Here is a 24,520-nt window from a genome sequence, read left to right as displayed (position 1 = left end):
ACATGACAATAAACTAAACTAAACTTCTGGGTCGGCACGGTGGCGTAGAGGTAGAGTTGCTGCCTCACAGCGCCAGAGACCCGGGTTTGATCCTGTCTGTACGGATATTTATTCACAAAATGCTGGAGTAATTCAGCAGGTCAGGCAGCATCTCAGGAGAGAAGGAATGGGCGACGTTTCGGGTCGAGACCCTTCTTCAGACTGAAGACTTCGCCGTCAGTCTGAAGAAGGGTCTCGACCCGAAATGTCGCCCATTCCTTTTTTTATTCTGTTTTAAAACTGTCTCTAATTTAGTTTCACTGGGTTGTCTAAATTTATGCTGATTAGCTAATTAATTTATTGCATCATATGGAAGTCACATTCCCAATCTCCTTGTACCCCTGTACAATGACAATAAAGATATATTGTATTGTATGGTATTGTTTGTACGCTTTCCCCGTGACCTGCGTGGGTTTTCCCCAGGAGCTCCGGTCTCCTCCCACACTCCGAAGATGTGCAGGGTTTTCGGGTATTTGGCTTTAGTAAAAATTGTAAATTGTCCCCTAGTGTGTGGGATAGAGTTAATGAAAGGGGTGAGTGCTAGGCAGCGTGGACTCGGTAAGCTGAAGGGCCTGTTTCCACGCTGTATTTCTAAAGTCTAACTCCAGATAAAGCAGCCCACTTGGCACACACTTCAACTGTCCTAAACAATCATTCACACCACACCATCTGAGACTTGCCTGCATCCAGTGCTGCACTGAGGAGGAACTTCTTTAGTCAAAGGGTAGTTAATTTGTGGAACTCATTGCCAGATGGCTGTGGTTGCCAAGTCAGTGGATATTTTTAAGGCAGAGATAGACAGATTCTCGATTAGAACGAGTGTCAAGGATTATGGGGAAAAGGCAGGAAAATGGGATTAGGAGGCAGAGATCAGCCATGATTGAATGGCGGAGTGGACTCGATGGGCCGAATGGCCTAATTCTACTCTTACAACTTGTGAACTTATGACTGCACCTCAGAACTCCGTTACAGTTTCCATTGACAGATACCAGGTCACCACCACCTGTGATAGACTGGGACACCACCACCACCACCCCCAGTTCACACAAGATCCTGATTGCTTAATATAATCTGCGTAGCAAGGAACTGCTGATGCTGGTTTATACCAAAGATACACACAAAATGCTGGAGTAACTCAGCGGGACAGGCAGCATCTCTGGCAGACATCCGAGTCTGAAGAAGGGTCTCGACCTGAAACGTCACCCATTCCTTCTCTCCAGAGATGCTGCCTGTCCCGCTGAGTTACTCCAGCATTTTGTGTCTATTTTCGATTAATATAATCATCAGGTCCAAAGAATGAAACCCCCTCCCCATCAAAACAGTGAGATCATCCTCACTAGAGGACGTACAGCAATGCAAGGCAGCAGCACCCCCCCCCTCCCCCACCATCACCTCAAGGGCAATTAGGGCTGGCCTCGCCTCGCCAGTAACACTCAGACCCCAAAATGAATACAAAGAGTCTCATGACAGATTACAATGAGCTTCACATGTAAATAATACGGAGCCTGCAGAAATGAGCAAAAAAAACACTGCTGGAGGAACTCAGCGGGTCAGGCAGCATCTGTGGAGGCAAATGGACAGACAACATTTTGGATTAAGACCCTTTTACAATCGGGCCCTGACCCGAAACATAATCTGCCCATTTCCCTCCAACCTGTCCCGCTGAGTCGATCCAGCAGTTTGTTCATTGCTCAAGATTCCAGCATCCGGAGTCTCTTGTGAGTGCAGGATAATGATTGGGGTGGCACAGCTGGTAGAGCTGCTGCCTCACAGCGCCGGAGACCCGGGTTCAATCCTGACTGTGGGTGCTGTCTGTATTGGAGTTTGTACGTTCTCCCCGTGACCTGCGTGGGTTTTCTCCGGGTACTCTGGTATCCTCCCACACTCCAAAAACGTACGTTTTGAAGGTTAATCGGCTTCAGTAAAATTATAAATTGTCCCTAGTGTGTAGGATGGTGTTAGTGTAAGGGGATCGCTGGTCAGTGTGGACATGGTGGGCCAAAGGGCCTGTTTCCACGCTGTATCTCTAAACTAAAGTAAAAAGTTGGATGAAATGTGTGCGTTTGGGAAGGAGGCAAATGAGAAGGCAGGGAGAGAGAGGGTGGTTCAGCAGTTGGGTGGGGCCCAGTTGTTTTCCAGTTTCACTGCAACATGAAACTGCCACAGTTAACCCTCGACATATGCTGGAACAGGTAGGAGTACCTGCCCTGACCAACCATGACTCACACAGTTGACACTGCACAAACTCAGCGGCAAACCGCACCCTCAACAAGTTCTGAGAACAACCAAATTTACAAGGTTGCATTAATGGTGGCACAGCGGTAGAGTTGCTGCCTCACAGCACCAGAGACCCGGGTTCAATCCTGACTACGGGTGTTGTCTGCTCGGAGTTTGTACGTTCTCCCCATGACCTGCGTGGGTTTTCTCCGGGTGCTCCGGTTTCATCCCACAATCCAAAGCCGAACAGGGTTGTAGGTCAATTGGCTTCAGTATCATTGTAAATTGTCCCTAGTGTGTGCAGGATAGGGCTAGTGTGCGGGGATCGCTGGTTAGCACGGACTCGATGGGCCGAAGTGCCTGTTTCCATGCTATTTCCGTGAACTAAACTACACATTGCCGCCCTCCTGTGCTCCCCAGTGTCCACAGGTGAGTGGGTCCCACAGGGCCAGCCTCGGCATGAACACTGAAGCACGAGGAGCCACAGTCAACCTCGATCATCCAAAACAGAAACTAGGAGTGAAACAGAAAGGAGTGACAGGCACCCCTCAACATCAGCAAGCCTTGGTCTTTGGTAGTGTCGCCAACTGTCCCGTATTAGCCAGGACATCCCGTACTTTGGGCTAAATTAGTTTGTCGCGTACGGGACCGCCCTTGTCCCGTATTAGTACGGTTGCCAACTTCCTCACTCCCAAACACAGGACAAAGGGTGACGTCACCGCCCCACGTGACCTCACCCACCCAGCGGCCACGGGCTCCCGCGTGACGCAAGGGAGGTGACGTCACCCTTTGTCCCTTATTTGGGAGTGAGGAAGTTGGCAACCCTAGTCTTTGGTGAGGGATGGACATTGTGGTGATGGTCATGCAAGGTCAGGTGTATCAGACCACACCCTGCCTCTTGCACAGATAATAGACACCCCAGTGAATAACAAAGTACTGTAGTGACTCAGCCGGTTAGGCAGCATCTCTGGAGAGAAGGGATGGGCGACGTTGCGGGTCGAGACCCTTCTTCAGACTGATGTCAGGGGAAAGGGAGACACAGAGATAAGGAAGTGTCAGGTGCGAAAATAGGACAAAGGGAATGGAGATCAAGGAAAATGCAGAATAGATCATTGTTTGCTGGGAGAAGTTAATAACAAAGCAAACCGAGATAAAATGTCGTCGGAGACTGTAGGACTGGTCAGAGAACTAGGAAGGGGGAGGAATGGAGAGAGAGGGAAAGCAAGGGTCACTTGAAGTTAAAGAAGTCAATGTTCATACGTGGAGAGAATACAGAGACAATGTTTCATGTTGGGACCCTTTCTCCTTTGGTACAATACACACACACAACCAAGTAGGAAACAAAAGATCATAACAATTCAGTATTTTCTGGGGGGTTTTTTGAGATAACAATCCTTCTTGTGATTCCGAGGTTGAATGGCTATTATTGCCAGAGCACACACCCAGACTTCAGAAAGATAAAGTGCCAAACAAGCAAAAAACCACAAGCCACAGATTTGAAACTGATGATTATTTATAATTGACAGGAATTGCAATATAATCTTTTCCTCTTCCTTTCCGACAGTCCCACAGAATTGGGAATGACTTGCCACTACAACGGTTTGGATTCTTGGGCAGTTTATTTTAGTTCAGTTTCATTTGTTATTTAGTTTAGTTTAGAGATACAGCGCGGAAACAGGCCCTTCGGCCCTCTGAGTCCGTGCCAACCAGTGATCCCCGCACATTACCACTATCCTACACACACTAGGTAAAATTTATAATTTTACCGAAGCCAATTGACCTACAAACCGCAACGTCTTTGGAGTGTGGGAGGAAACTGGAGCACCTGGAGAAAACCCACTCAGGTCACGGAGAGAACGTACAAACTCCATACAGACAGCACCTGTAGTCGGGCTAGAACCTGGGACTCTGGCGCTGTGAGGCAGCAACTCTACCGCTGCGCCAACGTGATGCCTGTTTATTGTCATGGGTAGAGGTACAGTGGAAAGCTTTTGTTGCTTGCTATCGATTTTAAAAAATGACCATACACAATTACAATCAAGCCGTCCACTGTGTGCAGATACAGGATAAAGAGTGAGACTGGAGTAGAAACGGCAGACATTTGTGGAGGCTGCAACATTCGAGGAACTTTTGTTTGACATTCTCTCCAGATTCAGGTTTTTCAGGAGGTTCAGGGAGGTTGTTTTGCAGTGGCTGTTCTTTCCGCAACTCACACACACACCCTGACCACACCCAGTCTGAAGAAGGGTTTTCTGACTAAAAACATCACCCATCCATTTTTCCCAGAGACACTGCCTGACCCGCTGAGTTACTCCAGCACTTTGTCTTCAGTATATACCAGCATCTTCAGTTCCTTTATACACACCCCGACCACACACAGATTTCAGAACGGTAATAAAACAACTAGCCAACACACTAAAACACGAGCTATTTATATTTTTACAGATTTTAACTTTTCACAGACAGATGCACAATCCATATATCTTAATCCGTGGCATGTTGGTAGACACAAAAAGCTGGAGTAACTCAGCGGGAAAAAGCAGCATCTCTGGAGAGAAGGAATGGGTGACGTTTCAGGTCGAGACCCTTCTTCAGACTGGTGTCCCCGCTGAGTTACTCCAGCTTTTTGTGGTTCCTTCCTACGCAAGTTAATGTTGACACAGTAAGTAGTACCCTTAATGCATGTATGAACCAAACCAATAGGGTCGCCAACTGTCCCATATTAGCCGGGACATCCCGTATTTTGGGCTAAATTAGTTTGTCGCGTACGGGACCGCCCTTGTCCCGTATTAGTAGGGTTGCCAACTTCCTCACTCCCAAATAAGGGACAAAGGGTGGCGTCACCGCCCCGCGCCCCACGTGACCTCACCCAGCCAGTGGCCACGTGCTCCCGCTCCACCAATGGTGGCCGCCCGGGCCGGGAGCACGTGGCCGCTGGCTGGATGAGGTCACGTGGGGCGCAGGGCGGTGACGTCACCTTGTCCCGTATTTGGGAGTGAGGAAGTTGACAACCCTACAAACCGCCAGACGAAAATAGTTGTGGTCACTAAAATCAACCATCAATTAGTTTGATATTAATCGGCTCTACACACCCACACACATTTGACTCTGTCCAATATACAATCAATTATTAACAAGTCGCCAAACATGGATGCCAGATGGGCCAAAACCGCAGAAGGTTTCAACCCAAAAAGTCACCTATTCCTTTTCTCCGGAGATGCTGCCTGACCCACTGAGTTACTCCAGCATTTTGTGTCTATCTCCAGGTGAGCAAGGGTTGGGGAGCACAGCGATTCAGCAAGACTCTGCACTCCACTGGAGAGGAATGGCTAATTATTGTTTCTCTGCTGCCAATGAGGCTTCCTACCCAACAGCATGGCCACCTTTCACATGGACTTCATCGGTGTGGGTTACCACCGGTAGATCTCAGTAATGAGAGCTGGGCCATGCCAAGCCATTAACAACCAGTGATGGGCATCACACAGTCGGTCAATCACCGGTACTGACCTTCCCACCATCGAAGGGATTTACAGGAGGTGCTGCCTCAACAAGGGCAGAAGGTCTGAAAGACCCACACCACCCTGGCTACGCTTTCAGCTCCCTGCTACCATCGGGAAGGTGATACAGGAGCTAGAAAACCACGGACCACCAGGTTCAAGAACAGCTTCTTCTCAATAACCAGCAGGCTCATGAGCCCTGCACAACACTGACCGCAACCTCCCACAGCACCAAACCACCGTGGGCTTTGCACAAGGTCGCACTGCATACTTTCAGTTGTAATTCTTTCGTCTGGTTACTCAGTTTAATCAACAAATATACAATAAACATTATCTGTTGTGTTGCTGCTGTGCCTGAAAAGTTGCAACAAGGAAGTATTTCATTGTTTCATTCTTGGTGCAAAAGATAATTAAACATTTTTATCTCGACACAATTTAACATGCAACCCAGTCAAAATCAAAGGAAAAGGAGGAAATCGTCATGCCAGCCTGCATCCGTAGAGGAAAATGGACAGACACCGACTTCTTCACACTCTGAAGGAGAATTTCAACCCAAAACTTTGTTCATTTTCCTCCACAGATGCTGCCGGACCCGCTGTTACTCCAGCACTCTGAAACGTCACCTATCCATGTTCTCCACAGATGCTGCCTGACCTGCTGAGTTACTCCAGCACTCTGTGTTTTCTTTTTGAATCAATTACAAACAATTTTACAGATCCCTTCATCACTTTTCATAGAAACCAAAAAACTGCACAAGGTAAACAAAAAGCAACATGCTGGAGTAACTCAACAAGTCAGACAGCATCTGTGGAGAACATGAACAGGTGACGCTTCAAGTTAGGACCTTTCTTCAAATTTCACCAGTATGACCCAAATCGTTCTCCACAGATTCGGCCTTGATCTGCTGAGTTACTCCTGTACTTTGTGTCTTTTTTTGTAAACCAGCAATTGCAATTCTTTGTTTCAACACTCAACAAATTAGAGGGCTACAGACCAAGTGCTGAAAAGTGGATGGTCACCATGGACATGGTGGACAGAGGACAGGTTTCTGAGCTCTCCACGTGAAAGACCAGAGGCCATAGCTTTAAAGTGCCGGAGGAACAGCAGATACTGGTTTACACCAAAGATAGACTCAAAATGCTGGAGTAACTCAGCGGAACAGGCTGCATCTCTGGAGAGAAGGAATGGGTGATGTTTTGGGTTGAGACCCTCCTTCAGACTGTGAGTCAGGGAGAGAGGAAGTCTAGAGATATGGAGGGATAAGGTGTGAAAATTAAAAATCAAAGCAGGAAATGTAGAATGATTCACTGTTAGGTAAGGCGACGGTGACAGGGAGACAAACAATGAGTAAAACTAATCAGAAGGACAGTGAAACTAGATTGGAGAACGAGGGTGGGGGAGGGGGGAACGTTTATAGGAGATGTGAGGAGTATGTTTTTTTGTCCCCCACAGAAGGTGGTGGGGGCCTGGAACGCGCTGCCAGGGGTGGTGGTGGAGAGAAATGCAATAGGGGCATTTAAGAGGCTTTTAGATCGACACGGTCAGGGAAATGGTGGGCCATGGGTCACATGCAAGAGAGGAGATTAGTTTATTTCATATAGAAAGGTCCCTTCATGGAATAATGGGACCTTAAACTCCACAGCTCCTCACACACAATGTGCTGGTACATTATTTACACCGACCATGTGTTCACCTCCCCGACACTCCCAGGTTGGTCGCCCAACGCACTGCATTTCCCATTAGTTCCAATTATCCTCCGTTTGCAGAAACTGAGTCACAATCACTGATCCATTATAACATTACAGTGACAGGAGGGACTGTGCAAAGCAAAGGGCAGCAAGCTGTCTGCTCAACTGTGCAGTCATCATTGATCCAGGCAAGGGAGTCCACATCGCTGACAGTGGGGGGGAGGGGGGTGATTGATGATGTTGGGTGGGGATGATTGAAGAATGGGAGAGGGCAAGTGAGGGGTGTGTGGGGACAGTAAATGAGGAGTGGGGTAACTGAGGAGTGGGGTAAATGAGGAGTGGGAGTTGGTGAAGGGAGATGTCGGGTATGACCGCAGGTATGGGGGGAAGGTGAGGAGGTCAGTGGGTGGGTGCGAGGGAGGGAAGGAGGGAATGAGTGAGATCGCCCCTGCGCGTATTGGGGGGCTGGAGTGAGCCGGATGCCCCCAGGTGTAGGCGACCGGGAGGGGGGATTTAGGGGGAGGGGGGGATTTAGGGGGAGGGGAAGGGGGGTGGGATGAGTCAATGCCCCTGGGTTTATGCGGCCAGGGGGGGAGGGGGGGATTTAGGGGGTGGGATGAGCCAATGCCCCCGGCAGCAGCCCCCCCCCCCCCCCCCACATGCCGTGATGAAGCCTGTGTTTTCTCTGTGGGCTGGATCTCAATCCTGGGACAAACAGCCGCGGATTGTTGGGATTTCTCCCGCCGACACCGCGCCCTTGCCCGGCCATTCCCCGGCTGCCCACCGGGGTCAGTGTCTGACACTGACACACACAGCTCCGGACACTTTGTGACCCGTGTCCACCACTGGCGGCCCCGGGACGGGACCCCAGACAGAGCGAGGATGGGTGGGGACGCGGCAACTTCCCAAACTCCGCTGGCGACCGGGAGGAGCGGCCGCTCGGCCCGTTATAACGGCTATCCCAGCCTGACAAGTGAGGGGACGGGGCGCGGCCCTGACCCATCGCCCGCGGACAACGGCGCGGCGCCCGGGGATCAGGTAGCCAGCCCCGCCCTGGGCCGCCGCCGCTCCGGCCACTGTCCGCGCACTGGCACTCCACTGGCCGGGGCCGGTGACTAGCGGCCGCTCACCTGCCCGGGGCCGGGGGCCGCTCACCTGCCTGGGGCCGGGAGCCGCTCACCTGCCCGGGGCCGGGAGCCGCTCACCTGCCCGGGGCCGAGGGACGCTCACCTGTCCGGGGCCGGGAGCCGCTCACCTGCCCGGAGCCGGGGGCCGCTCACCTGTCCGCTGCCCCGGATAATGTCCGCGCACCTTCCCAAGCCGGCGACCGGCGGTGCGGCCGCTTACCTGCCCAGTGCCCGGTATCACCGCTCACCTGTCCGCTGTCTGTCCGCTGCCGGTGTGCCCGCCGTCTGTCTGTCTGTCCGTCTCCCCGCTCCGCTGTCCTCACTAGTGTCTGTCCGTCTCCCCACCCGCCGCCGCCGCCAGAACAAAGAGTCGCCGCCACTCGGCCCCAGCCCCGCGCCCAGCCCCTGCCGCCCCGCCCCATTGGCCCAATGCGCCGTCACTCCGCCGGCCAGCCCCGCTGCCATTGGCCCGGCCCGCGAGATCCCGCCCACCCCGGGAAGGTCCCGCCGCCCGACAGCGCCCATTGGTCGGGGCCGCCCTCGCCCGGCCTCCCATTGGCCCAGCGCCACGCCAGTCTCCGGCCGGACGGAGAGTCCCGTGTGCGCCTGCGCGGCCGCACCTGAGGCGTGGGACAGGTGTGGCTCACTCACCTGGCCAAGAGCGACTCACTCACCTCACCTGGCCAAGAGCGCTCACTCACCTGGCCAAGAGCAACTCACTCACCTGGCCAAGTGTGCCTCACCCTCACCTGGCCAAGTGTGCCTCACCTCACCTGGCCAAGAGCGGCTCACTCACCTGGCCAAGAGCGGCTCACTTACCTGGCCAAGAGCGGCCCACTCACCTGGCCAAGAGCTGCTCACCTCACTCACCTGACCAAGTGTGCCTCACCTCACCTGGCCAAGTGCGGCTCACTCACCTGGCCTGGTGTGGCCCCGGCCTGACCACCAGGCCGCTCCCAGGGCACAGTCCACACTGACTGCAGGGACCGAACATGCTGGTCATGCAGTCACAGAGAGCATTTGGCCTCACTCCTGGAACTGCAGGTGCTGGTTTATTTCAAAGATAGACAAAGTGCTGGAGTAACTCAGCGGGTCGGGCAGCATCTCTGGACAAAAAGGATGGGTGATGTTCTGGGTCGAGACCCTGTTTCTGAGCCCCATGTTCATGAGCCATGGGGCGGCACGGTAGCGCAGCGGTAGAGTTGCTGCTTTACAGCGAATGCAGCGCCGGAGACTCAGGTTCGATCCTGACTACGGGTGCTGCACTGTAAGGAGTTTGTACGTTCTCCCCGTGACCTGCGTGGGTTTTCTCCGAGATCTTCGGTTTCCTCCCACACTCCAAAGACGTACAGGTTTGTAGGTTAATTGGCTGGGTAAATGTAAAAATTGTCCCTAATGGGTGTAGGATAGTGTTAATGTGCGGGGATCGCTGGGCGGCACGGACTTGGAGGGCCGAAAAGGCCTGTTTCCGGCTGTATATATATGATGATATGATATGATATGTTCTGCAGAGATGCTGCCTGATGTGCGGAGTTACCCCAGCACTTTTAGGTACATGGACAGGACATATTTAGAGGGATATAGGCCAAATGCAGGCAGGTGGGACTAGTGTAGATGGGACATGTTGGTCAGAGTGGGCAGGTTGTGCTGAAGAGCCTGTTTCCATGCTGTATGTCTCTGACTCTATGGCATTTCAGGGTGGGACGCTTCTTCCAGCCTGAAGATGGGTCCAGACACTGAACGTCACCCATCCTTTTTCTCCACAGATGCTGAGTTACTCCAGAACTTTGTGTCCATCTTTTTTGCCCATAAACTAGCAAAGTGCACCAGTATTCATGGAAGAGGGTTCCTGTATGTCGAAGAAGGGTGCGACCCGAAACGTCACCCATTCCTTCTCTCCAGTGATGGTGCCTGTCCCACTGAGTTACCCCAGTATTTTGTGTCTATCTCCTGTATCTTAGACAATAGACAATAGACAATAGGTGCAGGAGTAGGCCATTCAGCCCTTTGAGCCAGCACCGCCATTCAATGCGATCATGGCTGATCACTCTCAATCAGTACCCCGTTCCTGCCTTCTCCCCATACCCCCTCACTCCACTATCCTTAAGAGCTCTATCCAGCTCTCTCTTGAAAGCATCCAACGAACTGGCCTCCACTGCCTTCTGAGGCAGAGAATTCCACACCTTTACCACTCTCTGACTGAAAAAGTTCTTCCTCATCTCCGTTCTATATGGCCTACCCCTTATTCTTAAGCTGTGGCCCCTTGTTCTGGATTCCCCCAACATTGGGAACATGTTTCCTGCCTCTAATGTGTCCAATCCCCTAATTATCTTATATGTTTCAATAAGATCCCCCCTCATCCTTCTAAATTCCAGTGTATACAAGCCCAATCGCTCCAGCCTTTCAACATACGACAGTCCCGCCATTCCGGGAATTAACCTAGTGAACTTACGCTGCATGCTCTCCATAGCAAGAATATCCTTCCTCAAATTTGGAGACCAAAACTGCACACAGTACTCCAGGTGTGGTCTTACCAGGGCCCGGTACAACTGTAGAAGGACCTCTTTGCTCCTATACTCAACTCCTCTTGTTATGAAGGCCAACATTCCATTGGCTTTCTTCACTGCCTGCTGTACCTGCATGCTTCCTTTCATTGACTGATGCACTAGGACACCCAGATCTCGTTGAACTCCCCCTCCTCCTAACTTGACACCATTCAGATAATAATCTGCCTTTCTATTCTTACTTCCAAAGTGAATAACCTCACACTTATCTACATTAAACTGCATCTGCCATGTATCCGCCCACTCACACAACCTGTCCAAGTCACCCTGCAGCCTTAGAACATAACAGGTATAACAGAGCTTTATTTGTCGTTCGGTACCGAAGTACCGAACGAAACTACATAGCAGTCATAGAAAAAAAAAGAACACAAGCCACATAACCCCAACACAAACGTCCATCACAGTGACTCCAAACACCCCCTCACTGTGATGGAGGCAACAAAACTTCCACTCTCTTCCCCACGCCCACGGACAGACAGCTCGTCCCCGACCGACCCGCACAGTCCCCGCACCGGGCGCTGAAACGTCCCACGGCCGAACCGGGCGATGAAAGGCCTGCGACCAAGCCTTGCGCAGCTAAGTCCCGTGGTCGAGCCGTACCGGGCGATGTCAAGTCCGCAGTTGAGCTGCACCGGGCGATGTTAAGCCCCGCAGCCGAGCTGCACCGGGCGATGTTAAGCCCCGCAGCCGAGCTGCACCGGGCACTGTTAAGCCCCGCAGCCGAGCTGCACCGGGCACTGTTAAGTCCAGCGGCCAAGCCGCACCGGGATGTAAAGTCCAGCGGCCAAGCCGCACCGGGATGTAAAGTCCAGCGGCCGAGCCGCACCGGGATGTAAAGTCCAGCGGCCGAGCCGCAGCGGGCGATGTTAGGCCCCGCAGCCGAGCCGCACCCCGCGCCGTGAGGAACAGAAAAGTCCCCCCTCCCCCCCACACCCACCCACACCACCACCCCCTCCCACACATACACAACCAAAAAAATATATATAAAAACCATCCCAACACCGACACACAACAAAAAAAAGACGGACAGACTGCTAGTCAGCTGCTGCCGTTAGGCGCCGCCACATCTTCCTCACAATTCACACTACCCCCCAGCTTAGTATCATCTGCAAATTTGCTAATGGTACTTTTAATCCCTTCATCTAAGTCATTAATGTATATCGTAAATAGCTGGGGTCCCAGCACCGAACCTTGCGGTACCCCACTGGTCACTGCCTGCCATTCCGAAAGGGACCCATTTATCCCCACTCTTTGCTTTCTGTCTGTCAACCAATTTTCTATCCATGTCAGTACCCTACCCCCAATACCATGTGCCCTAATTTTGCCCACTAATCTCCTATGTGGGACCTTGTCGAAGGCTTTCTGAAAGTCGAGGTACACCACATCCACTGACTCTCCCTTGTCAATTTTCCTAGTTACATCATCAAAAAATTCCAGTAGATTTGTCAAGCATGATTTCCCCTTCGTAAATCCATGCTGACTCGGAATGATCCTGTTACTGCTATCCAAATGCTCAGCAATTTCGTCTTTTATAATTGACTCCAGCATCTTCCCCACCACTGATGTCAGACTAAATGGTCTATAATTACCCGTTTTCTCTCTCCCTCCTTTCTTAAAAAGTGGGATAACATTTGCTATCCTCCAATCCACAGGAACTGATCCTGAATCTGTAGAACATTGAAAAATGATCTCCAATGCTTCCACTATTTCTAGAGCCACCTCCTTAAGTACCCTGGGATGCAGACCATCAGGCCCTGGGGATTTATCAGCCTTCAGTCCCATCAGTCTACCCAAAACCATTTCCTGCCTAATGTGGATTTCCTTCAGTTCCTCCATCACCCTAGGTTCTCCGGCCCCTAGAACATTTGGGAGATTGTGTGTATCTTCCTCAGTGAAGACAGATCCAAAGTAACGGTTTAACTCGTCTGCCATTTCTTTGTTCCGCATAATAAATTCCCCTGGATCTGTCTTCAAGGGACCCACATTTGCCTTGACTATTTTTTTCCTCTTCACGTACCTAAAAAAACTTTTGCTATCCTCCTTTATATTATTGGCTAGTTTACCCTCGTACCTCATATTTTCTCCCCGTATTGCCTTTTTAGTTAACTTTTGTTGCTCTTTAAAAGAGTCCCAATCCTCTGTCTTCCCACTCTTCTTTGCTATGTTATACTTCCTCTCCTTAATTTTTATGCTGTCCCTGACTTCCCTTGTCAGCCACAGGTGTCTCTTACTCCCCTTAGAGTCTTTCCACCTCTTTGGAATAAATTGATCCTGCAACCTCTGCATTATTCCCAGGAATACCTGCCATTGCTGTTCTACCGTCTTCCCTGCTAGGGCCTCCTTCCAGTCAATTTTGGCCAGCTCCTGCCTCATGCCTCCGTAATCCCCTTTGCTATACTGTAATACCGACACTTCCGATTTTCCCTTCTGCCTTTCCATTTGCAGAGTAAAACTTATCATGTTGTGATCACTGCCTCCTAATGGCTCTTTTACCTCTAGTCCCCTTATCAGATCAGGATCATTACACAACACTAAATTTAGAATTGCCTTCTCCCTGGTAGGCTCCAGTACAAGCTGTTCTAAGAATCCATCTCGAAGGCACTCTACAAACTCTCTTTCCTGGGGTCCATTTCCAACCTGATTTTCCCAGTCTACCTGCATGTTGAAATCTCCCATAACCACCGTAGCATTACATTTTTGACACGCCAATTTTATCTCCTGATTCAACTTGCACCCTATGTCGAGGCTACTGTTTGGGGGCCTATAGATAACTCCCATTAGGGTCTTTTTACCCTTACAATTTCTCATTTCTATCCATACTGATTCAACATCTCCTGATTCTATGTCACCCCTTGCAAGGGAATGAATATCATTCCTTACCATCAGAGCAACCCCACCCCCTCTGCCCACCTGTCTGTCTTTTCTATACGTTGTGTATCCCTGAATATTCAGTTCCCAGCCCTGGTCCCCTTGTAGCCATGTCTCAGTGATCCCTACAACATCATACTTGCCCATGACTAACTGAGCCTCAAGCTCATCCACTTTATTTTTTATACTACGCGCATTTAAGTACAACACTTTAACTTCTGTATTTACCTCCCCTCTCACATCGGTCACAATTGGCCCTGCCCTTAATTTATTTTCCCCTCTAGAACTTCTGTTCCTATTCTTCCGAGAGTCTTTTGCAATATCTCCTGTATTCCCTTTTACCTCATCTTCATATTCACAATTTGTTAACACCTCCCCCCTGATGGCATGAATGTGTGGCCAGGGTGGAGTATGGCTCTGATGATGCCGGCTGCCTTTTCGAGGTAGCGACTCCTGCAGATCCCTTTGATGGTGGAGGGACCAAGATAAACTAATCTCATCTGCCTGGGCCTGAGTTTTCAAGAGAGAGCTAGATAGAGCCCTTAAAGATAGCGGAATCAAGGGATATGGGGAGAAGGCAGGAACGGGATACCGATTGTAAATGATCAGCCGTGATCACATTGAATGGCTCGAAGGGCCAAATGGTCTACTCCTGCACCTATTGTCTATTGATCTGTATCCATCCGTTCCCTGCCAAATCATGACTGAGTCATCCTCCACAGTCCCTCCCTATTCCTAGATTCTCCCAGCTCTGAAAATAAGCAGTACCTCTGTGGATGGATCTGTGCAGACAACCTCCCAGTCTGATTGATCCCTGCCTCATAGAGTCTGAAGAAGGGTCTCGACCCGAAACATCACCCATTCCTTCTCTCCTGAGATGCTGCCTGTCCCGCTGAGTTACTCCAGCATTTTGTGAATAAATACCTGCCTCAATAACGAATCATTTACAGATGGGGCAGAGAATTTCAAAAGTGACAACTCGGAATTAAAGGGCGCTCTTTTAGAAAGGAGGTGAGGAGGAACTTCTTTAGTCTGAGGGTAGTTAATCTGTGGAACTCACTGCCACAGAGGGCTGTGGAGGCCAAGTCAGTGGATATTTTTAAGGCAGAGATGGACATATTCCTGATTAGAACGGGTGTCAAGGGTTATGGGGAGAAGGCAGGAAAATAAGATTAGGAGGCAGAGATCAGCCATGATTGAATGGCGGAGTGGACTCGATGGGCCGAATGGCCTAATTCTACACCTATAACCTGTGAACTTGTGAATGGAGATGTTTCTATTCTTTTCATCATTAAATATCCGACCCTTTTGTGACTTGCTGCAAGGAGGGAAGGTGCCTGCTCCACTATTGACTGCCGAATGATTCTCTTTCAAGCACCAATTACAGCGCCAGACTAGAGAAGATGTGGAACATGAGCCAGTCATTCTCCCTGTCCAGCGGCTCCCACACCCACTCGCTTTACATAGAATATAAAAACTGGTTCCACCACATTCCACTGCAGCCTGCAATTCTTTGTTTGATGATTTTCCACACTAGAACAAATTTCCCTTTCCCCCTCTCTCTCCCCCACCTCCCCCCCTCTCTCTCTCCCCCACCTCTCCCTCTCCCTCTCTCCCCACCTCTCTCTCCCCCACCTCTCTCTCCTCCTCTCTCTCTCCCCTCTCCCTCTCTCCCCCTCTCTCCCCCTCTCTCTCCCCCCTCTCTCCCCCCTCTCTCTCTCCCCCCCTCTCTCTCTCTCCCCCCCTCCCTCTCTCCCCCCTCTCTCTCTCCCCCCCCCTCTCTCTCTCTCCCCCTCTCTCTCTCTCTCCCCCCTCTCTTTCCCCCCTCTCTCCCTCTCCTCTCTCTCTCCCCCGCTCCCCCCATAGAGATGTCCTTGTTCCCTTCCTCCACCCTGGTCATTGTACCAGTTCCACAGTTCTCCACATTGTTTCTCTTGAGATTACACCTCCACTCACCAACAATGGACCGACACCGCGCTGCCTGAGCTCATTTGCGGCTGGCCCTGATTGGTCCTGGTCTTTTCTCCCTCCATCTCTTCATCCCCCAACACCACTGACTCTGAAATTAAATAAGTTACTTATTTGCTGTAAAAAATTTGGGACATCCTGAGAATGTGGAGGGCCGTTTATTTCTCTTTTGAACTCATTCCTCTGCAATCTGCTGAAGAAACTCAATGGGTCAGGCAGCATCTGTGGAGGGAATGCACAGATGGCATTTCAGGACGGTACCTTATTCTGCCTGACCTGCTGTGTTACTCCAGCATTTTATGTCTACCTTCGACTTAAACCAGCATCTATAGTTTCATTTACTGCACTATGTTATTTATGGTATCCCACTTTTTCATCCGCACCCCACACACAGGGGGCAATTTACGCACGTCTTTGGGATGTGGGAGGAAACCGGAGCACCCGGATGAAACCCATGTGGTGTCAGGGAGAACGTGCAAACTCCACATGGACAGCACCTGAGGTGAGGATTGAACCCGGGTCTCTGGCGCTGTGAAGCAGTGGTTCTACCTGCTACTCTGCCGAATCGCCCTATAGTTGAGCACAACGATCCAGTTTAACGGAAAGTTTAACGGAAGCAGCACCTGCCCAATCTGTTGGGCAAGAAAAAGGCTGCACAGTACTATTTTTAGGAAGTACAGTTTACAGCAAACTTCAGACCAAAATATCCAGCAAACCTCTTGTGGGATGCAAAAGCAGTGGGATATCCGAGCACTGACACGTCCCTGTCAGCTGCTAGTAAGTTTAGTTTAGTTTAGTTTGCTTACAGCCCAGTGGTATGAATATTGATTTCTCTAACTTCAAGGAAACACCGACATTCCCTCTCTCTCCATCCCTCCCCCACCCAAGTCCACCAGCTTCTCGATTTCACCCAACAAACAACTTACAATGGACTGTTTCCTTTAACATCATTAGCTTTTTGCATATCTTTCAATCATTGTTCTTTATCTCTCTGCATCATCGGCTACATCTCTCATTTCCCTTTCCCGTGACCTTCAGTCTGAAGAAGGGTCTTGACATGAAACGTCACCCATTCCTTCTCTCCACAGATGCTGCCTGTCCCTCTGAGTTACTCCAGCTTTTTGAGTCTATGTTGAGTTGACTTGAGTTGAGTTGAGTTTATATCAGTTTAGTTTAGTTTAATTGATTGTCATGTGCACCAAGGTAAAGTGAAAAGTTTTTTTGTGACTCTTAATATTAACTGCGTTCTCTTTCCACTGATCGTGATGCTTGATCACATCAAATGGCGGTGCTGGCTCGAAGGGCCAAATAGCCTCCTCCTGCACCTATTGTCTATTGTCTATTGAAATGGCTGAAGTCTTCCAGCATTTCTGTTTACATTTCAGATCGTAGCATCTGTAGTCTGAAGAAGGGTCCCGACCCGAAACGTCACCCATCCTCTATCTCCACAGATGCTGCCTGACCCGCTGAGTTACTCCAGCACTTTGTGTCTATCTGCAGTTTGATTTGTTTTCTAAGTACGTGAACGTTAATAGTTTGCTGCCCTTGAGAGAAAGTGTGGGAAAAGTCTAGTTGCATAGCCTGAGAAAAGCTGGCACAAATCTCCTGACCTTGTTCTGTCCTGTTACTTCTCTGAGTTTCTGTTGGCATGTTTGGCAGAGTTGGCAGGGAGTTCACCAGTAACTGTGGCAGCTGGAGCAGATGGTCAACATGTGTAGGGAGGAACTGTAGATGCTGGTTTGCACAGAAGATAGATGCAAAAAGCTGTAGTAACTCAGCAGGACAGGCAGCATCTCTGGAGAGAAGGAATGGGTGGTAAATAATTGTACAAGGCAAGATGCAACAAGAGCTTTTCACTAGGCAGACACAAAAAGCAGGAATGGGGTACTGATCGTGAATGATCAGCCATGATCACATTGAATGGCTCAAAGGGCTGAATGGCCTATTGTCTATTGTCTATAAAATGCTGGAGTAACTCAGCGGGTCAGGCAGCATCTCTGGAGAGAAGGAATGGGTGACGTTTCGGGTCGAGACCCTTCTTCAGAAAAAGCTTTTCACTGTACCTCGGTACACATGACAATAAATTAAACTAAACTATAAGCTTTTGGTGAAATTGCTCGGGCCAAAAACATCATAAACATAAAAACATCATAATCATGAACATAAACATTGCAGTCTCCAGTGGGAGATAGTACAAGGTGAATGTACACATGTGGAGTCAGTTCTTCAACATTATTTCATTTTCTCATGAAATCTCCAGGGTACATCATCAGACCAAACAGAAGTGAGATTGCCTCTTGTTTTCATTCCAGCTTTAACTAATTCAGTTTTTATTTCCCTGAGTCTTGACCTTGGAAGTCTGCTGATGTGTGAAACCCAGTTAAAGATTTCATAGAAACATAGAAACATAGAAACATAGGTGCAGGAGGAGGCCATTCGGCCCCTCGAGCCAGCACCGCCATTCAATATGATCATGGCTGATCATCCAGAATCAGTACCCCGTTCCTGCTTTTTCCCCATATCCCTTGATTCCGTTAGCCCTAAGATCTAAATCTAACTCTCTCTTGAAAACATCCAGTGAATTGACCTCCTGTGGCAGAGAATTCCACAGATTCACATTTTCGAGGAACCGTTACCTCCATAAAGCAGGAAGCTGTGAGCAATGCCCAGCTGTCCAGTTCAGGGTAGTGACTGATTCAAATAATCTGTTGTTGTCTGTCAATGTCATGTCTGTATCGCAATCCCTGATGAATGGTGGCAGTGGGATAGCCCAGCACACGTTTCCATTTTATCTGTTTGCTTTGTCGTTACCTTCTCCAAGCTAACAATGATCTATTCTACATTTTTCATGATCTCTATCCCCTTTGTTTCATTTTCACTTCCTCATCTCTGTATCTCCCTCTCCCCTGACTCTCAGTCTGAAGAAGGGTCTCGACCCGAAACGTCACCCATTCCTTCTCTCCAGAGATGCTGCCTGTCAAACTGAGTAACGCCAGCATTTAGTGTCTGCCTTCTGATTCCTTCCTGTAAGCTGCGGGTTGACAATGTCAGAATCCCCACACGCAGGGCTCAGCGATCCTTACACAGCCCCAAACACCCTCAGGACAGCGAGGAAATAAAACCTGCAACTGGCGAATCTGTGGAATTCTGTACACTGCAAATTGCTCAATCGTAATCATGTATCGTCTGCTTCTGTTGTCTCTGTTTGTTGTCGTTCGCCTGACTGAGGTCAGTTGACAGGGCTCACCACGGGGAGGTCAACAACGTGAGCCCCATGCTCTTCAACCTCTATATCAGCGATCTGCCACGCACGACCTCGCGCCAGTATGGACACGCAGGTGACTTGGCCCTACTGCACTCGGACAAGAGTTGGTCAAATGTTGAGGATGGGCTCTCGGCGGATGTGGAACTTGTCACGGGCTACCTTAACACCTGGAGACTAAAACTGAGTGTGGTAAAAACCACCACAATGGCCTTTCACCTGAACAACAAGGAAGCTCAACGCCAGCTAACCGTCACCCTCAATGGGTCACCCCTACCCTACAATCCATTTCCTACATACCTCGGGGTGAAACTAGATAGGTAGCTGATCTACAAGCAACACCTTGAAGCTCTCCGTGCTAAAGTCACGGCACGGAACAACCTCCTGCGTTGCTTGGCCGGATCGTCATGGGGCGCCAGGACATCTACTCTTGGAACTGGTGCTCTTGCACTCGTGTACAGCCCTGCTGAGTATGCTGCCCCAGCATGGTGCCGCAGCGCTCATACCAGCAAGCTAGACGCCACCCTCAACGACAGCATGCGGATCATCACCGGCTGCCTACGCCCTACTCCGACGGATCTCCTGCCGGTGCTTGCAGGTATCGCACCCGCCAAGCTTCGCAGAGAGTTCTTCACTCATAGGCTGGTGTGCAAGGCCCCATTGGACCTTTGCCAAACATCCTTTGCATCACCTCGCCCAGGATCCACAGCAACTGGGACCTCAACGCCTGTCATCTCATCGCCCTTTCCCCCGTCATGTAGCGACCCTCTGTGGCTCCGGTTTCAACATACTAGGAGCATGGAGAACCAGCTGGGAACAGACATCGCCACCTCCTCAATTCACTGTCGCACCGAACACCACAGCCCCACCTGGCTCGGACACGCCCCGCAAAGAGTGGGTCGCCCTGAACCGGCTCCGCACAGGGGTCGGCCGGTTCAACGCCAACATGCATCGTTGGGGGTTGCGTCCATCAGCAGCCTGCGTGTGTGGAGCAGACCAGCAAACAGCGCAGCACGGCATGTCCGACTGCACTGTCCTCCGCCCCCCTGGTGGAGGGGTAGACCTCACGGCCCTCGACAACAGCACATTGCACTGGCTACAGCGCCTGGAGGGCGTTACATAACCTCTGCTGCCTCAAACGCAAGAAGAAGAGGATGTATTGTCTTTCCACTGGCTAGTTAGCACGCAACACTGTCCAGAACAAGGGGCCACAGTTTAAGAATAAAGGGTAGGCCATTTAGAACTGAGATGAGGAAAAACTTTTTCAGTCAGAGAGTTGTGAATCTGTGGAATTCTCTGCCTCAGAAGGCAGTGGAGGCCAATTCTCTGAATGCATTCAAGAGAGAGCTAGATAGAGCTCTTAATGATAGAGTCAGGGGGTATGGGGAGAAGGCAGGAACGGGGTACTGATTGAGAATGATCAACCATGATCACATTGAATGGTGGTGCTGGCTCGAAGGGCCGAAGGGCCGAATGGCCTCCTCCTGCACCTATTGTCTATTGTTCACTGTACCTCACTGTACGTCACATAGCTTTTCAATGTACCTCAGTACACATGACAATAAACAAATCTAAATTGAACTAAACTAATTAATTCCCACAGGCGGCTGAGGACAAGCCTTTGGGTGTTTTTAAAGCAGAGATTGATTAGGTCATAAGTGATAGGAGCAGAATGAGGCCATTTGGCCCATCATGTCTACTCTGCCATTCAATGATGGCTGATCTATCTCTCCTCCTAACCCCATTCTCCTGCCTTCTCCCCATAACCCTTGACACCCGCCCTAAGCAGATTAACAGGTTCCTGATTAGTAAGGGTGTCAAAGGTTATGGGGAGAAGGCAGGAGAACATGGAGAACATGGATAGGCGATGTTTCGGGTCAGGACCCTTCTGCAGATACAAAACATCACCTATCCATGCTCTCCAGAGATGCTGCCTGACCCGCTGAGTTACTCCAGCACTCTGTGAAATGTCACCTAATCTTGTTCTCCAGAGATGCTGCCTGACCCAGGGGCCACAGTTTGAGAGTAAGGGGTAGACCATTTAGAACGGAGATGGGGAGGGACTGTTTCACTCAGAGAGTTGTGAATCTGTGGAATTCTCTGCCTCAGAAGGCAGTGGAGGCCGAATCTCTGAATGCTTTCAAGAGAGAGTTAGATAGAGCTCTTGATGATAGTGGAGTCAGGGAGTATGGGGAGAGGGCAGGAACGGGGTACTGATTATGAATGATCGGCCACGATCACATTGAATGGTGGTGCTGGCTAGGAGGGCCGAATGGCCTCCTCCTGCACCTATTGTCTATTGTCTATTTTCCCGCTGAGTTACTCCAGCACTGTGTGAATCGTCACCTATCCATGTTCTCCAGAGATGCTGCCTGACCCGCTGAGTTACTCCAGCACTTTGAGTTTGTCTTCGGTATAAAGGAGCATCTGCATTTCATTGTTTCCACGGGTGATTCAGAGACTGGGTATGTTTCAAGAATGCAGTTTCCTCAATTTCAATCTACACTTCAGATTTATTTGATTTACTAAGTGCATCCATCCCTCTGGGCCAGTACTACGACCAATAGGTTTCATGTTGCAGTGAGGGAGTCCTACGGGGAGGGGGGAGGGGGGGCAAGGGGGGAGGGAGGAGGGAGGAGGGGGAGGGGAGGGGGAGGGGGGAGTGAGGGGGCAAGGGGGAGGGAGGAGGGGGGAGGGAGGAGGGAGGGAGGGAGGGAGGAAGGGGAGGAGGGAGGGAGTAAGGGGGAGAGGGAGGGATCCACAGAATACAGACACTAAGTGTGTGGGAAGGGACTGGTGATGCTGATTTAAACTGAAGATTGACACAAAATGCTGGAGTAACTCAGGCAGCATCTCCGGAGAGAAGGAATGGGCCTTCTTCAGACTGGTTAGGGATAAGCGAAACAAGAGATATAGACGATGATGTTGAGAGATAAAGCATGATTAATGAAAGATGTGCAGAAAAATAATGATGAAGGAAACAGGCCATTGGTAGCGGTGTGCTGGGTGCGAAGGAGAAGCTGGTGCGACTTGGGTGGGAGACTCTCAGTGATGGGTCAGAGCTGCAGCCTGACCCACGGCTCCCAGCGCCGGCGCTCCCTCCTCTGGCACTGGCACTGACCGCCAGTGGCCAGCGCTCATGGAGAGGACATCTACTAGGTTGGCTGGGTGGTCCACTCCACCCCACCCCACCCCCCCACACACACCTTCACCCGCACCCCCACACTCCACCCCACCCCCCCACACACTCCCCACACACCCCAACCCCCACACACTCCTTGGGTTGGGATGGGGTGGAGTGTGGGGGTTGGGGTGAAGGAGTGTGTGGGGGTTGCGGTGCCTGAGTTACTCCAGCATTTTGTGTTGATCATCAGTTTAAACCAGCATCTGCAGTTCCTTCCTCCACAGCTAACCATGGGGGTGTCCCTGTTTAAGTTCAGCAAGGGTGAAGGTGTGTGGGGGGGGGGGGGGGGGGGGTTGGGGGTTGCAAACAGGGACACCCCCAAAGTCAGCTGTGTAGGATGGAACTGCAGACGCTGGTTTAAACCGATGGATACAAAAAGCTGGAGTAACTCAGCGGGTCGGGCAGCATCTCTGGAGAGAAGGAGAGGGTGACATTTCGGGTCGAGACCCTTCTTCAGACCGTGTCACTCGGTGCATCCGGCTGCTAATCTTTTTCCTTCCCATTCCCACACTGATGTTTCTGTCCTGGGCCTCCTCCACTGTCAGAGTGAGGCCGCACGCAAACCAGAGGAACAGCACCTCATATTCGGTAACTTACAACCCAACGCTAAGGACAATGGATTCTCCAATTTTAAATAGCTACCTCCCCCCCACCCCCCCCCCCCCCCCCCCCCCCCCCCCATATCCCATCACAAGATCTCGGATCAGAATGAGGCCATTCGGCCCATCAAGTCTACCCCACCATTCAATCATGGCTGATCTATCTTTCCCTCCCTACCCCATTCTCCTGCCTTCTCCCTATAGCCTCTGATGCCCACACTAATCAAGCGTGATTAAAGATTGTCTGAGGGTCTCCAATGAGGCAGATGTTAGTAGAGGTAATCTAAGGAAGGGTCTCGACCTGAAACGTCACCCATTCCCTCTCTCCAGAGATGCTGCCTGTCCCGCTGAGTTACTCCAGCATTTTGTGTCTCTATGGGAACAGGGATGGAGACCAAGGTGCGGGAGGTACCTGGGACATTGGACAGCACACGTGACCCTGGCCTCCAGTCTGGGAGGCAGCAACTGATTGTAGCTGTCCACTTATGGAGGGTGTGTGTTGGAGAGGGGATAACACTCCTGGCTATCAGCTGTCTGTCCATAATCATGCAACTGTGCAGTCTGACAGAGTCAGATTACAATGAATTTATTCAGTGTGCATTGGAATCCTGCCAACTCAGATGCTTGTAATCAGCCACTTGTGTCCTGATGCCGTTGGCCTGCCTGCCTGCTGCTCCACGCACAAGTAGTGCCCGCACTCCCACCCTGGCATTTACCAGGCTGGTGGGACTAGGGTTGCCAACTTCCTCACTCCCAAATACGGGACAAAAGGTGACGTCACCGCCCCGCGCCCCACGTGACCTCACCCAGCCAGCGGCCGCCATTGGTGGAGCGGGAGCATGTGGCCGCTGGCTGGGTGAGGTCACGTGGGGCGCGGGGCGGGTGACGTCACCTTGTGCCGTATTTGGGAGTGAGGAAGTTGGCAACCCTAATCTGTACACTGTAAATGGCTTGATTGTAATCGCGTATAGTCTTTCCACTGACTGGTCAGCACGAAACAAAAGTTTCTCACTGTACCTCGGTACATGTGACAATAAACCAAACTGAACTGAACTACATAGAACAGCACAGCAGAGGAACAGACCCTTTGGCCCACAATGTTTGTGCTAGACAGGATGCCAAGTTAGGCACAAAATGCTGGAGTAGCTCACCGGGTCAGGCAACATCTCTGGAGAAAAACAAGAGGAGACGATTTGGGTCAGAACCCATCTTCAGATCCTTCAGAAGAAGGACCTTGACCCAAAATGTCACCTATTCGTTCCCTGCATTTCTTTAGACTTTGCTCCTCCCATCTTAAAGCTACGCCATCTACTGTAGTTGTCTGACATTTCCACGCCCTAACAAATGCTTCCTGAAATACCTGCACTCAGTGTATCTGCTTCAGAGGGTGACAAGGGGCGGCACGGTGGCGCAGCGGGTAGAGCTGCTGCCTCATAGCGCCAGAGACCCCGGTTCCATCCTGACCACGGGTGCTGTCTGTACGGAGATTGTACGTTCACCCCGTGAC

General features: G+C 50.7%; 1 protein-coding gene across 1 annotated transcript in view; it reads right to left on the bottom strand.

The window, feature by feature from the left end:
• LOC144607578 (catenin beta-1-like) overlaps positions 1-8,945 on the bottom strand; it is a 48,166-nt gene extending 39,221 nt beyond the window's left edge. Inside the window, exon 1 of the mRNA XM_078424489.1 lies at positions 8,817-8,945. The gene's annotated coding sequence lies outside the window, so the exon portion shown is untranslated. The remainder of the gene's footprint in view (positions 1-8,816) is intronic.
• Between the last annotated feature and the right edge of the window lie 15,575 nt (positions 8,946-24,520).

This window comes from Rhinoraja longicauda, chromosome 29, assembly GCF_053455715.1.
Source record: "Rhinoraja longicauda isolate Sanriku21f chromosome 29, sRhiLon1.1, whole genome shotgun sequence".
Classification (NCBI taxonomy): Eukaryota; Metazoa; Chordata; class Chondrichthyes; order Rajiformes; family Arhynchobatidae; genus Rhinoraja; species Rhinoraja longicauda.
The sequence above is the reverse complement of the archived record's forward strand: the minus strand, read 5'-3'. Positions and strand labels throughout refer to the sequence as shown.